The 13,359-nt window shown below is 39.7% G+C and overlaps 1 long non-coding RNA gene across 1 annotated transcript in view; it reads left to right on the top strand.

Moving 5' to 3' along the window:
• The first annotated feature begins 810 nt into the window (after positions 1-810).
• Positions 811-13,359, top strand: part of LOC105466717 (uncharacterized) — a 36,564-nt gene continuing 24,015 nt past the window's right edge. The window contains exons 1-2 of the long non-coding RNA XR_978430.2: positions 811-1,280; positions 4,542-7,278. This is a non-coding gene — a long non-coding RNA (uncharacterized lncRNA). The remainder of the gene's footprint in view (positions 1,281-4,541; positions 7,279-13,359) is intronic.

Below are 13,359 nucleotides of genomic sequence, written 5' to 3' on the forward strand. Positions count from 1 at the left end.
AAAAAAGACTTCATTCCTCTAGAACCACTCTCAGTGCCAAAATCTGTACCAGTCAAGGCTCTCCAGAGAAACAGAACAAACAGAAAAGGAGAGAGAGATGTATTTTAAGAAATTGTCTCACACAACTGTAAAAGCTGGCAAATCTGCAATCTGCATGGCAGTCTGGCAGGCTGGAAATGCAGGCAAGAGTTGACATTGCAGTCTTTAGTCTGAACTGGGGCAATCTGCTTACTCAAAGTCTACTGATTTAAATGGTAATTACATCTAAAAAACACCTTCACAGCAACATCTAGGCTGCTGTTCAAACATAAACTTGCCAAGTTGACACATAAAACTAACCATCACCTCCACACAAAGACTTGAACACAAATGTTTATATCAGCCTTATTCATAATAACCCTAAACAGGAAATATTTCAAATGTCCATCAGCAGTCAAATGGATAAACAAATTATGATAGATCCATACATTGAAATATGTCTCAGTAATAACAAGGACAAGCTATTGATACAAGCAACATAGATGGATCTCAAAATTGTTATGATCAGTGAAAAGCCAAACAAAAAAATACGTATTGTTCCATTTAAATGAAATTTGAGAATATTCAAACACATCTATGGTGACAGAAGGAGAGCAGTGCTTACCAGAGAGAGGAGGTGGAAGGAGGAATGAGTTCTAAAGGAGCATGAAAATATTTTGGAAGACGATGGTAATGTCAGTTACTTTGATTGTGGTGATAGTGTCATGTACACACGTGTCATAATACATTGTGGTAGGCAGCCTGTAAAATGACCCCCAGTGATCCCCACTTCCTGGTATTCATGCCCTTGTAGAATCCCTTTTTTTAAGTACTGGCTGCATTTAGTGACTTCCTTATAGTGAAAATAATGTAGTAGAAGTAATGATGTCACTTCCAGGATTAGGTTACAGAAATGATGTATGCTTTCACCTTGAATTCATTCTTCTCTCTCTCTTTCTGTCTTCTTCCCTCCAGGACTTCCTTCCTCCTTCTCCCTATTCTGTCTCTTTTTCATGAAAATATTGGTCTAAGGGAAGCAAGTTGTCCTGGAGAGGTTCATACGGCAAGAAGGGCCCTCATGAGTGAGCTTGGAAGTGGATCTCTGAGGCCTGCCAACAGCCGTGTGACTGAGTTTCAACGTGGATCCACCCTCAGTTGCACACGGAAATACTGTGACTCTGGCCAGCACTATGGCTTCAGCCTTGTGAGAGACCATGAGCCAGAGTACTCAGCTAAGCCCAGATTCCCAATTCACAGACATGGTGAGAGAGAAAAATGTTTGTTGTTTTAAGCCACCAAGTTTCGGACTATTTTTTAAATGAGGCAATAGATAATATACCTACAAAATGTCTTTCACATCACGTAAGCTTCAATAAAGCTGTAAAGAAAGAAAGATAATAAAGAAAAGAAGGGAGAGGGGAAGGAGGAAAAGAGAGAGGGAAGGAGGTGTGAGGCAGAGATGGAGAAAGAATTGACTAGAGGGAAGGAGGGAGACAGACAGAAAAGGGGGATGGGCAAAAGAAGAAACTTTAAGGGTAGCTGTAAGAACAATCATTTATGATGATGAAGTCCCCAAGACCATGGAAAGAATAAGGATGGAAAGGAAGAATATGATATGCCTGCTAATGTTCTTAATAAATATGTCATTGTCCAGTTTTTGGAAGGGAAGTTAGAAGTTTATCTAGTTGGAATACTCAAGTCTTAAAGAGGAGTGGTTTAGAACAAGAGTCAAGTATAATGGCTTAGAAACAGTGCTGAGAAAATGCCAACTCCCACTCCTGACCCATGATGTACTGGAAATGGAGCAGGAGCATCTTCTGTGAAAGAGGGCTTCGTACAGAAGCCAAGGGCAGGCATCAGGTAAGGCACAGACCTAGACAGAGTGTTTGAAAAGCATATGAACATGCCAAGGAGCATGAATTCCCACAGGAACAGAGGAAATTGTTAGGTGGAAGAATGAGACCAGCGGAAGATGTATTTAGGGAGAGAATTGCGTGGCAATATTTGAATATTCAAATTCAATATTTGAATACCATTACAGGAAGAACTGTTAACTAGAAAGGCTTACATTTGGAATACAGACAAGGAATGACAGGATAAAATAACCAAATCAAACACAGGCAAAAACTGTTATGATTAAGGGTAGCACGGAGGATTTAGTACTAGGAACATGGGAGAGCCATCTTTTCCTCTAAGACAGGAATGGACTGTATATACAACATGGTTTATACAAAAAAGACATTTTGAATCACTGAAAAGAAACTGAAGACGAGTGGGAATTCAAATGCTGGAACCTGAGTAACTTAATCTCCTACATGATTTTATCCCATGTATTCCATGGTCTGGTAGACTCTCTTAATTACCCTCTCAACACCTGTTCTCCCCTTCTTCCTTACAACCAGAACACCAATTGTATTCAGGTTTCCAGCCTCCAGGGAAAGAAGTCCTATCCACAAACCACAGATTAATCCTGGTTAGTCTCCACCAATTGTGGTTATCCTATTATCTTGACAATGGGTGGCTTAGCAACAGGCATATAACCCAGTTTGAGGCAACAAGACAGACATAAGCGGAATCTCAAGAGTAGAAGACAGCCTGAGAGACGTTTTCTCATTCTTAAACTAGCACACAATACAGCACTTCCTCTTTCTGTTCAGTCTTGCTGTGTCAGGGTGCAATGCCTGTAACGAGGACATCTTATGACTTTGAGAGAGGCTAGTCGAAGGACCCAGTTAACTGGGGATGGCAGAATGGATAAGCAGAAATAGTGTAGAATTAACCAAACCTGTAAACACTTACCTCATAATATTTTGTTATTGAGTTTGTCTTTTAATTTTCAGTTAATGACATACTCATTGACTTATTAAAAATACCAACTACATAGTAGGTTAAAAAGTATGACATGAAAAATAGTTCATGGTCAAAAGTGTGGAATATCATGTGTAAAATATTTTTATACCATTTGGAAATTTGTTATTGGCAAATAACAGAAATTTTAAAAGAACATTTATTTCCTTTCAAATTAAATTGAAGAGATAGTTCTGGCTTCAGACATGGCTTAGCCCAGGCTAAAATGATACATAGCTTTTATGTCTCAGCTCTTCATGTTAGCCTCCTCCTCAGGCTCCACATAGTGTCAAGACAGCTGCCAGCAGTTCCAAGGCTACATTTTTAGGGGTTGTTTTTCTTAGCAGGTCTGACATAAATCCCTGAATTCACTTTAAGTGCACATACTTGTGCTTGCTCATATCTGAACTGTGGCCGGAGGAATGGAATTATAGTACAGCTTGCTTATGTCAAGGGTCCCCAACCCCCAGGCCAGGGACTGGTACCAGTCCATGGCCTGGTAGGAACCTGACCATATAGCAGGAGGTGAGCGGCGGGTGAGTGAGCATCACTGCCTGAGTTCCACCTCCTGTCAGATCAGCTGCCACATTAGGTTCTCACAGAAGCACTAACCCTATTGTCAACTGTGCATATGAGGGATGTAGGCTGCATGCTCCTTATGAGATTCTAATGTCTGATGGTCTGAGGTGGAACAGTTTCATGCCAAAAGCATCCTCCCACCCCCCGACCCCACTGTGCATGGAAAAATTGTCTTCCACGAAACCAGTCCCTGGTGCCAAAAGGTTGGGGACCACTGTTTTATATGACCACACCTGGAGTCAGGAGTGGAACCATAACAGAATGTAAGGACTAAGATGGAGCAGATGGAGGGGCTGCAGGAGTAATTACCTAGAAGAAATGCATGGAACTGTTTACTGAAGAAGGAGTAATGGGTGTCGGGCAGGCAAAAACATGATATTTTCATTTTGACTACCCAAAAGCCCACATGTGCTTTCCAGAAGAAGGCAACCCAAAGATCATCAAGTTTTACATTACATTACATTACATTACATTACATTACATTACATTACATTACATTACATTACATTACATTACATTACATTCGTGCTAACTCCAGGATCTCTGGGTGACAAGCATCTTTCCAAGTTTTGTCTGGACATGGATCCTTGTGATCTGGCAACCTATACAACAAACACAACCACACCCGTTGTTGGATAGTAAGTATAGAACAGGAAGCACTTAGGAGGACTAGTGAGATAAAGCTATGTTGTCTCCTATTGTATTTCCTGTGTCCTCACCAATACTTGCACTAATCTTTCATTGAAAAGAGAATTCAACTTTTCCAACCCTATGACTCCATGTTGTTGGGCTTTTAGCTTATTGGATTATGAAAAGCAGAAAGAAATTTGTCTTTTAGTAAAACTTCATTATTTTACAACTTTTATTTTAGCCATAGATTCAGACTAGCTTGTCTTTTATAAAGGCTTACTGAGGTATACGTGAGATATTTATATTGTTACATAATGTATGTTTTACCTTACATGAGGTATAACAAAGACTTCTAATGTCAATCTTGAGTAGAGCAGACCTCAGGGAGACTTCACTCAACCCTGGAACTCTATCAATCTCACAAGCCCATACTCACTTGTCATCCCTACTCTTGTATCAATTTCTAGATCAACTGGGACTCTTCCTGTTGTGTCAGAAAACCCTACCTAAACTGACCTAGCAAAAACAGAACATATTGACTCAAGTAACAGAAAAGTCAAAGGATGTATGGATTCAGAGGAGTTGACCCAGGAGTTCAACCAATGTTACCAGTATTCAGGCTCTCCTCTGCTCTGATTCCCTCCATAATAGCTTCCTTGCTCAGGTTCCACATGGCTTCAGGATAGCAACCAGATACCTAAGCCTAAAGCCTCCTAGATTAAATGTGGAGGAAAAGAGTGGATTCACTCTCCAACCTGCAATTATATGCCCGTTCTTGAGCAAAACATTGTCCAGGAAAATGAAATTGCAGTACCTGATCACACTTACGTCATGTGACTACCTTGAATCCATCCCTGTGGCTAGGAATATTCACTAAAGTTATGTCAAACAGACAAGACAGGAAGTGGTTTCCTCAAAGGATATTTGAGTACCAGTACAAGAATGAAGAGTCATGAATATGGACCAAAAAATTAAAGATGTCCACTATGATCTCCTTCCTGGATATTCTGAATGTGCATCAATATATCGATGTCAAAGACCTTTGTTTACTTTTGTTTAGCCCAGCATTTCCCAGCCATATCTGATACCATATTCTGTTTACTCTGGGCAACTCATGGGACTAGTATTTAGTAAAAACTCTATCAAATTAAGTAGGAGGCAAAGTTATCTCTTGGGAAAAATAGGAGGAATGTGACTGAGACTTTAGGAGTACGTAAAAAGTGTTAATTCCTTGTTATAGAAAGTATAACATGGAGTTCATGAGACTAAAGAGGGTAGTTCAGGAAGAGTGACAGGCCCATTGAAATTAGGTCATCTGACTCCATTATGAGGTTTTTATGACTCATCTATAAATGTTTCATAGCTAGGAGTGACAGAATTGAAGATTGGCATAAAAAGCTGAGAGAAAATTCAAGGGGCTAAATGATTCGGGAGGCTAGAAAGAGTAACATCAAGATAACTTGTCAGGAAGCCTGCATGAATAAGAGGCAAGTGAAGAAAGCAGGATAACGTGATCTGGTTGAATGGAGACGGTAAAAGCTCTGGACTGTCAACTTGAGAAAATATGGGAGAATCAAAGGCATAGACACGTAAGACAAGCCACAAGCAGAGTAACTGGAGCAGTGATGGTGCAGATGTTCAAAGAGATAATGGGCTAAATTGTGGCTATTCCATGCAGTAGATTAAATTTGTAGAAGAAACTCCAAGATTGAGGTATGATATTATTCATCAATGTAGACATGAAACCCATCAGTTCAGTGAAGGAAAAAAATCAATGTGTTAAGAGACTATCTGGAAGGTCAGACAAAAAGAAAGGAATGACTCACATGGTATAGACTGTGCAAAAGAGACTTAGTCAAGTAAATATTTGTTGAGTTCTTACTTAGTGTATCTGTTTGCTAGGACTGCCATTATGAAATACCACAGACTGGGTGGCTTAAAAAGCAGATTTGTTTTCTTGCAGTTCTGGAAGCTGGAAGTTCAACAACAAGGTGTTGGCAAGGTTGGTTTATTTCGAGGAGTCTCCTTAACTTGCGGATGGCCATCTTCTTCTGGTGTCTGCACAGGGTCTTCCTTCTTTGTGCACACATGTTGTCCTTCTTACAAAGATAATCGTCACGCTGGATTGTGCTCATCTGTATGACCACATTCTACTCAATTACCTTTTTAAAGCCACATGTCCAGATAGTCACATTCTGAGGTACTAAAGTTTAGGATTGCAATGCATGGATTTCAGGCGGGTCAAAGTTCAGTCTGAAATGCTTAGTACTGGCACAGTGTGAGACACCAGGGATGGAACAGTACATGGGACAGTCATGGTCCCCGCTACCATGGCACTTACATTCTAGCAGGCAAACAGCAATCACACCTGAATAATTACAAGCACAACTTGGAGAATAAAAAGTATGAAGAGCATTTAACAGAGGTACTTACCGCAGTCCAGCGGTTCTCAAGACTGGAGGTAATGTTGCTACAGGAGACATATGGCAGTGTCTGAAGACATTTTTTATTGTCACAAATTAGAAGTACTGCCAGCATCCGCTAAACATCCTACAATGCACAGGACAGCTCTCCACAACAAACAGCTCTTTGGTCCAAAATGCCATCTTGCCACTGTTGAGAAACTGTGACCTGTAGAAACGCTGATCTGTAAGGTCATGGAAAGATCCCTTGAACCAACTTCTGAAACATTTGTACTAATTTACTGGGTGAGGCAGTGTAGAAATGGAATTCTACGCAGAGATAACAGCCAGTGTGGAAACCTTGAGTTAGTAACATGGCTCACATGAATGGAAAGAAGGCAGAATGTGAAGCAACACAAGTGAGGAGAAGGTTGAAATACAACGAGGTACATGAGCCCAGCTGACGCACACCCTAGAGGTCATATCTAGGATGCCAGTCTTTATTTAGATTGTAAAACAAGGGGTATGAAGGAGCAAGGAGAAGATGAAACCTCCTCCTTTGATGATTTAGTGATATTTTTATAGTAAATCTCCAGGAACTGGTGAGAAAGGAGATGTTATTTGTGATATGCCAAGTTAGTTACAGAAAGGAGAAAAAGAACTATCAGGGTACTTTTTGAAGTATAGAAGATCAAGAAAGTATGAAATACTGTTTTGCGTTTGGAGAATCCAATAATTCTATGGGCCTAGAGCAGAGATTGCAAAGAAGGAGCAGTGCGGGATGAAGAAGCCTCATGAAAGGGTAGGTGTTTAGAATTCATACTATAGGCCAACACTTCTCAGACTCTCGTTTGGGTAAAATGAACTAAAGCGTAAATTCCTGGGCCCTGTGTGAATGTGAATTCTCTTGTGAGAATTCTAATTCTCAAATCTGAGTTTAGCTCCAGAAATTTTCACTTTAAAAAAAAACAATCCCAGGTGAGTTTAGTGAAAGTATCAATGCTATACTTGTAGAAACTCTGCAGAAAAGAAATGTGATCTAATTTTCACTATAGAAAATGTCTGCTGGCAACGTAAAGGTTGATCTTAAGGAAGAGATGCTGAAATTGGAAGCAGACAGACCAGGTAAGAGACTGTTACTATAGGTCAGGTGACTGAGAAGAAAACCTGAATTCAATAGCAGCAACAAAGGTAGAGAAGGGATGGGAGGAGTCAAGAGAAATGTAAGAGGTGTAACTGACAGAGTTGATTACCTGGTTGAATGTGGTCATAGGTGACTTCCAGGTTTCCAACGCGGATTATGGTATAACAGTGGTACCTTTAATTACAATGGAAAGTCAAGGCAGGAATCAGGTTGGAGTGTAGGCAAACAGTGACAAGAAACACTCTAAACATGTTGCTTTTAGGGTTCCTTAGTCCACCAAACATTTTTCTTAGTCCCATAGATAGAGATGCGGACTAGTGCTTAGAGCAGACAGCTATACTTTAGATGTAGAATTGCAGTCATTCGTGTGCAGGTGATTACATAAGCCCCAGGAGTGGCAAGATTGCTCAGGCAAAGTATGTAGAATGAGAAAAAGAGAAAGCCAAAATGGAGGACGCCAACAATTAGACACGGAGCACAGGAGACACTGGTTGAGGAGACACAGGCCAATGGGAAGGGACAATCAGGCAGAGAACAAATGAAGGAAGACGGGGAAACTGGGGAAGGAAGGATTTTCATGACTGTTGCCATTTCCAATATGCTGATAAATGAGAATCTAGGATGATATATGATATGATAAATGATAAATCTAGGAAACACTACAATTATAATTGTGTAAATTTTAATATTTACATAATTATAAACAATAGTTATACCTATATAATGCCTACTATACGCCAGGTACGGTTCTAATATATATCTTATTTAAACTTCACTAAACTCCTATGAAATAAATACTACTATTATTACTTTTTTATCAATGAGTAAACTGAGACACACAGAGTTAAGTAACTCGTTCAACATCATACACTAGTGCCATACAGTCTGACTCTGAAGCCCATGCTCTTAACCGTTACACTATAATCCCTTCCTTTCTCTGTTACAGAACTTACCATACTAAGAAGGATTTGCATTTCTATGTGTTCCCTTCTGTAATAGCACATACACAAGACTTAACATATATAGTAAGTGCAAAGCAGTTATTTGTTGAATTGAATTCTCTGTATAGCTAAAACCATGAAATAAAAGGGAACCTCTTGTAAAAGAACAGAGGGGATAACTTCTATTGAATCCACAAGTAGATGATGTTTCTGGGCAAGTAAGGTTTGGGGCAAAAAAATACAAAGGGAAGGAAGGGAGGGAGAGAGAAAGGGAGGGGGAGGAAGAAAGAAAAAAAGGGAAGGAAGGAAGGAAGGAAGGAAGGAAGGAAGGAAGGAAGGAAGGAAGGAAGGAAGGAAGGAAGGAAGGAAGGAAGGAAGGATTTCTCAAAGCAAATAGCTACAGTAAATGCACATTTTTTTTCTATTCCCACTTTTTTAGAAACTATCATTTTTCACTGTCTTTAGCTATGATTTGGTGTCCTGAACCGCTTAGTCTCTGTGATTCAGGAACCCTGAGATTTTTTTTCCTTGTTCTGCATTTAATTTACTTTGGAATATTGCAAAATCCATCTGGCCTTTCAGTATCTCTCTGTTTTGCACCAAATAGGGGATTAAATGCTGATTGATCACTAAAATACTTAGAGATCCTTGGGGTAAAAATATTATCTAACCACAAAAGAATATTTGATTGCTATACTTACAGGCTATTGCTAAAGGAAGATCAAAAAAAATTTTTAGCTATAAATTTGCTGTGTGGAAAAGAAGCAACACATTTAAATAAAAAAATTTGGGGCCAAGAAAAAATTCTAGACAAGCTAAAGTCTTCATTCATGAAGATATTCTTCAATCATAAATAAAAATTCAAAATAGATTTATTACCCTACAGCACTACTTATACATTATTTATATATTATTTACCTCTTTTGATAATCTAACACTTTGACCCTTGTCTTCATGGTTTGATGTAGTTGCCCTAAATATTAAACACACCAATATGAGAACAAATGTCAACAGACTAATCAAATATTAGAATATGTTGGGAGGATTTGCTGACCGTTGTATTATTAAAACTATGGGGGAAAAAACAGCTTCCTGAGTGACTTTGATCACGGCTTGAGCTGGCTAAGGAGGGTGTTGCATAGAAGACTGAAGAAGTGCGTAGAAGTAGAAAGGTAGTTTTTTTGTTCCAGCAGCCCCACATCCAGGAAGGCAGATTTGTTTTCTCTTCCTGTGGGAATTAAAGGAGAAATCAGCTGTCTTCTTTTTTTTTTTTTTTTTTTTTTTTGAGACGGAGTCTCACTTTGTCGCCCAGGCTGGAGTCTGCAAGCTCCGCCTCCCGGATTCACGCCATTCTCCTGCCTCAGCCTCCAAGTAGCTGGGACTACAGGCGCCCGCCACCACGCCCGGCTAATTTTTTGTATTTTTAGTAGAGACGGGGTTTCACCGTGTTAGCCAGGATGGTCTCGATCTCCTGACCTCGTGATCCACCCGCCTCGGCCTCCCAAAGTGCTGGGATTACAGGCGTGAGCCACCACGCCAGGCCAGCTGTCTTCTTTAAGAGTCCACTTCAGTGCTTGTTAACTTTGCTTTTTATGTGTTCAAAGGTATTCATTCTTCTTCCTTATGTTCATCCCTGTACTCACTAATGAACATGTGGCACTTTTTCCCTCTTTCTAATCTCACTCCTCAAGTGAGCCCATGCAGACCCACTAACTTAAACACCGTCCTTTCACTCAGCCTCGGACAACAGCTCTTCCCTTTCTCTTATGCTCTATCCTTGAATACACAGTATTTGATATTTCCTTCTGGGCATCTAATACGTATCTCAAACTTTGTATCTTCAAAAGAGGTCTCTTGTTTTTCTCCTAAAGGAAGTCACAGCTCACCCAGTGGCCTGACCAAAAAAATTAGCAACAATAGATTCTCCATTGTTGCCTTCCCCCACACCCGATTCATTAGCCAGTTCTGTCAACTTCATTCTAAAATATACCCCAAATCTCTCCAGTTTTCATTACCTCCCACTGTTCCTCTTGTTCCCCAACTCCACTGTAACTCATTCTCCACAGAGCAGGTAGAATACATTTTTTAAAAATCAGATCTTGCCATTTCCCTCTTTAAACCTTCCAAAAGCCTTCCATTCAATTAAGTATAAAATCTAAACTCCTTACTCTGACCCTCATAGCAGGCATTAAAATCACTTTCACCACTCTATTTCTAACTAACCTTCTCTACTTTCCAGCTGGCAAATTTTTGAGCCACTGTGGTCTACAATCCATAGATCCTACCATCTCTCACTGTCCTTCACCTCCGTCACCTCCTCATTCACATCCTTGGAGAGTTTGAAATCCATGTCAATAAGTGTAATCAGTCCTATGCATGTATCTTTAAATCTCTTGCTCCTCCCTTACTACTTCATACTTACTTGACAAACTTCTAATCTTGGTTAAACCCAATTCAACTGTGTACCATGCCTGCATCCACATACATGAAATAGCCAGAAAAAAAGCACGCACTGATACTGAGGGTTCCTCTAGTATCAAGGGTGCCATAGTGCTGTCTGGGAATCCTTCTGTGTTTCTCTGGTCCATTGTCTTTCCCAGTATTCTAATCTCTCAACACAGAACCAGGTTTCATATTCCTCTGAGAGCACAGAAGCAATTAGAAGAGAATCTTCATAAACCTCCATTATATCTACCAAGCAACCCACCTCTGTGCCCATATACCCTGCTACTCTTGAAACTGTGAATAAGCTGTCCATTATCCTAGAAAAACCCAAACCATTGTATGCATTAGTTCCTACTTTCCCTCTTCTACTTGAAAGCATTTCTTCATCATTATTCTATTTCATCCCTGTATCATTAAATTTTTCTTCTGTACTAGCCCTTTTCCTATTGCACATAAATATATTATCACTTTGTCATTTTAAACAAAAATTTTACTTGATCTCACATACTACTCTAGCTACTGCTCCATTTCTCTACTTTTTACAACATGTCTAAAAAGCACTTTGTCTTCAATATTACTTTTCATTTTCTTGAGTCCACTTTATCAACCTTTATAACTATCCTTAATGCAAAACTACCCTTACCTAGGTCACAAATTGCTTCCAAATTATTAAAACCAGTGCTCCATCCCCAGCTGTCTTTCACGTGACATCCAGTAGAAGTTGAGACAATTTCTTACTCCTTCCTAATTAACATTTTATTCACTTAATGTCCAGCAAACTACACTCTCCTGCTTCTCCTCTTATCTCAGAGGCCACTCGTTTTCAGTCTCCATCACTGGTTCCTCCTAATCAACTTGCTAATATTGATGTTCTCTGGGGCTGAGTCTTCAGACAATTTCTCTTCTCTTTCTACACTTGCTCCCTCGATGACCTCATTCAGCATCACAGTCTTATGTATCATCTATATGCTGATAATTCCCAAATTAATGATCCTAGCCTGGACATCTCCCCTGAACTACAAGTTCATATACCCAAACACCTACTCTATAACTTCACTTGGATATCTAGTAGGCATTTAAAACTTAACATGTCCAAACCTGAGCTCTTGATTTTTCCCTCTGAATCCTTCTTCTCCTAGTCTTCCCTATTTCAGTACATATCAACTCCATCTTCCCAGAGACCTGGACTGAAATCTCTCTTATCATACCACACATCCAGTCTGTCAGCACACCGCACTGCTACCACCCTAGTACAAACTAGGCTTCCTGTTTCTCTACAAATCACCATCACCTCCTGTATTGATTATTGTAATAGTCTCCTAACAGGTCTCCTTGTCTTTATATTTGTCTCTTTATAGTCTTTTCTCAATGCAGCAAAGTAACCCTGTTAAAACATAAATTATCCTATTAAAACCCTCTAATATCTTCACATATTTGTAATAGAAATAAAAAGCAAACTCCTTAGAATGATCTGCAAGGCCTTAAATGATCTGGCCTCCTCTACTGACCTCATATCCTACTACATCCAATGTTCACCTTTTCCGCTCCATTCCAATACCTGGGTCTTACTGCTCCTGGAACACGTCAAGCATACGCCCATCGTAGGACTTCCATACTTGCAATTCCCCTTCCTACATCACACTTTCCCTGACTATTCATGTGACTCAATCCTTTATCTCTTTCAGGAATGTTCTTAAGTGCCACTATTTAAAATTATAAACTCCTTGCCCACACCAACACTTCCTATACCTTTTTTCTGCACTGTTTTTCTCCGTAGAACTTATCAACTTCAGTCATTTCAAAATTAGTTTCTCCGGAATTTCTTCAGCCCGTGTGCGTGCGTGTGTGTGTGTGTGTGTGTGTGTGTGTGTGTGTGTGTGTGTATTTTAAGGGAGCAGACCATAAGAGACCTGGGTCTCTAATCTAAATCCAGACAGACTACAGTAGATCTTCTATGGTTTCCTAGTCAATGTCATAAATTACAATCTGAGATTCTAAGCAATGCTTTGGTAATAATCATTGCTATCACAATTTTCAAAGATGAGAATGTCTCACAGAGATTTTAGGTGACTTGCCTAAGGTTATGCAACCAGTAGAAGAGCCTGAGCCAGAATTTAAATCCAGGACTTCATGGCCCCAAAGCTCCTACATGTAGTCACTTTTCTAGACTGCTCTGCCCTAAAGCCGTGTTAAGTATGTGATATGGTAGTTCACAGAAAGGCACTTTCTTTTGTAATATACTAATTGCTGAAAAATAAGTTTACCTAACACTTCTTAAATACATGTTATAATCTCTTTGTCCTTTTTTTGTGTGTAATTCTTTGTGATCATAATCTGGAAATTTCATCCATTC

This window comes from Macaca nemestrina, chromosome 3, assembly GCF_043159975.1.
Source record: "Macaca nemestrina isolate mMacNem1 chromosome 3, mMacNem.hap1, whole genome shotgun sequence".
Lineage (NCBI taxonomy): Eukaryota > Metazoa > Chordata > Mammalia > Primates > Cercopithecidae > Macaca > Macaca nemestrina.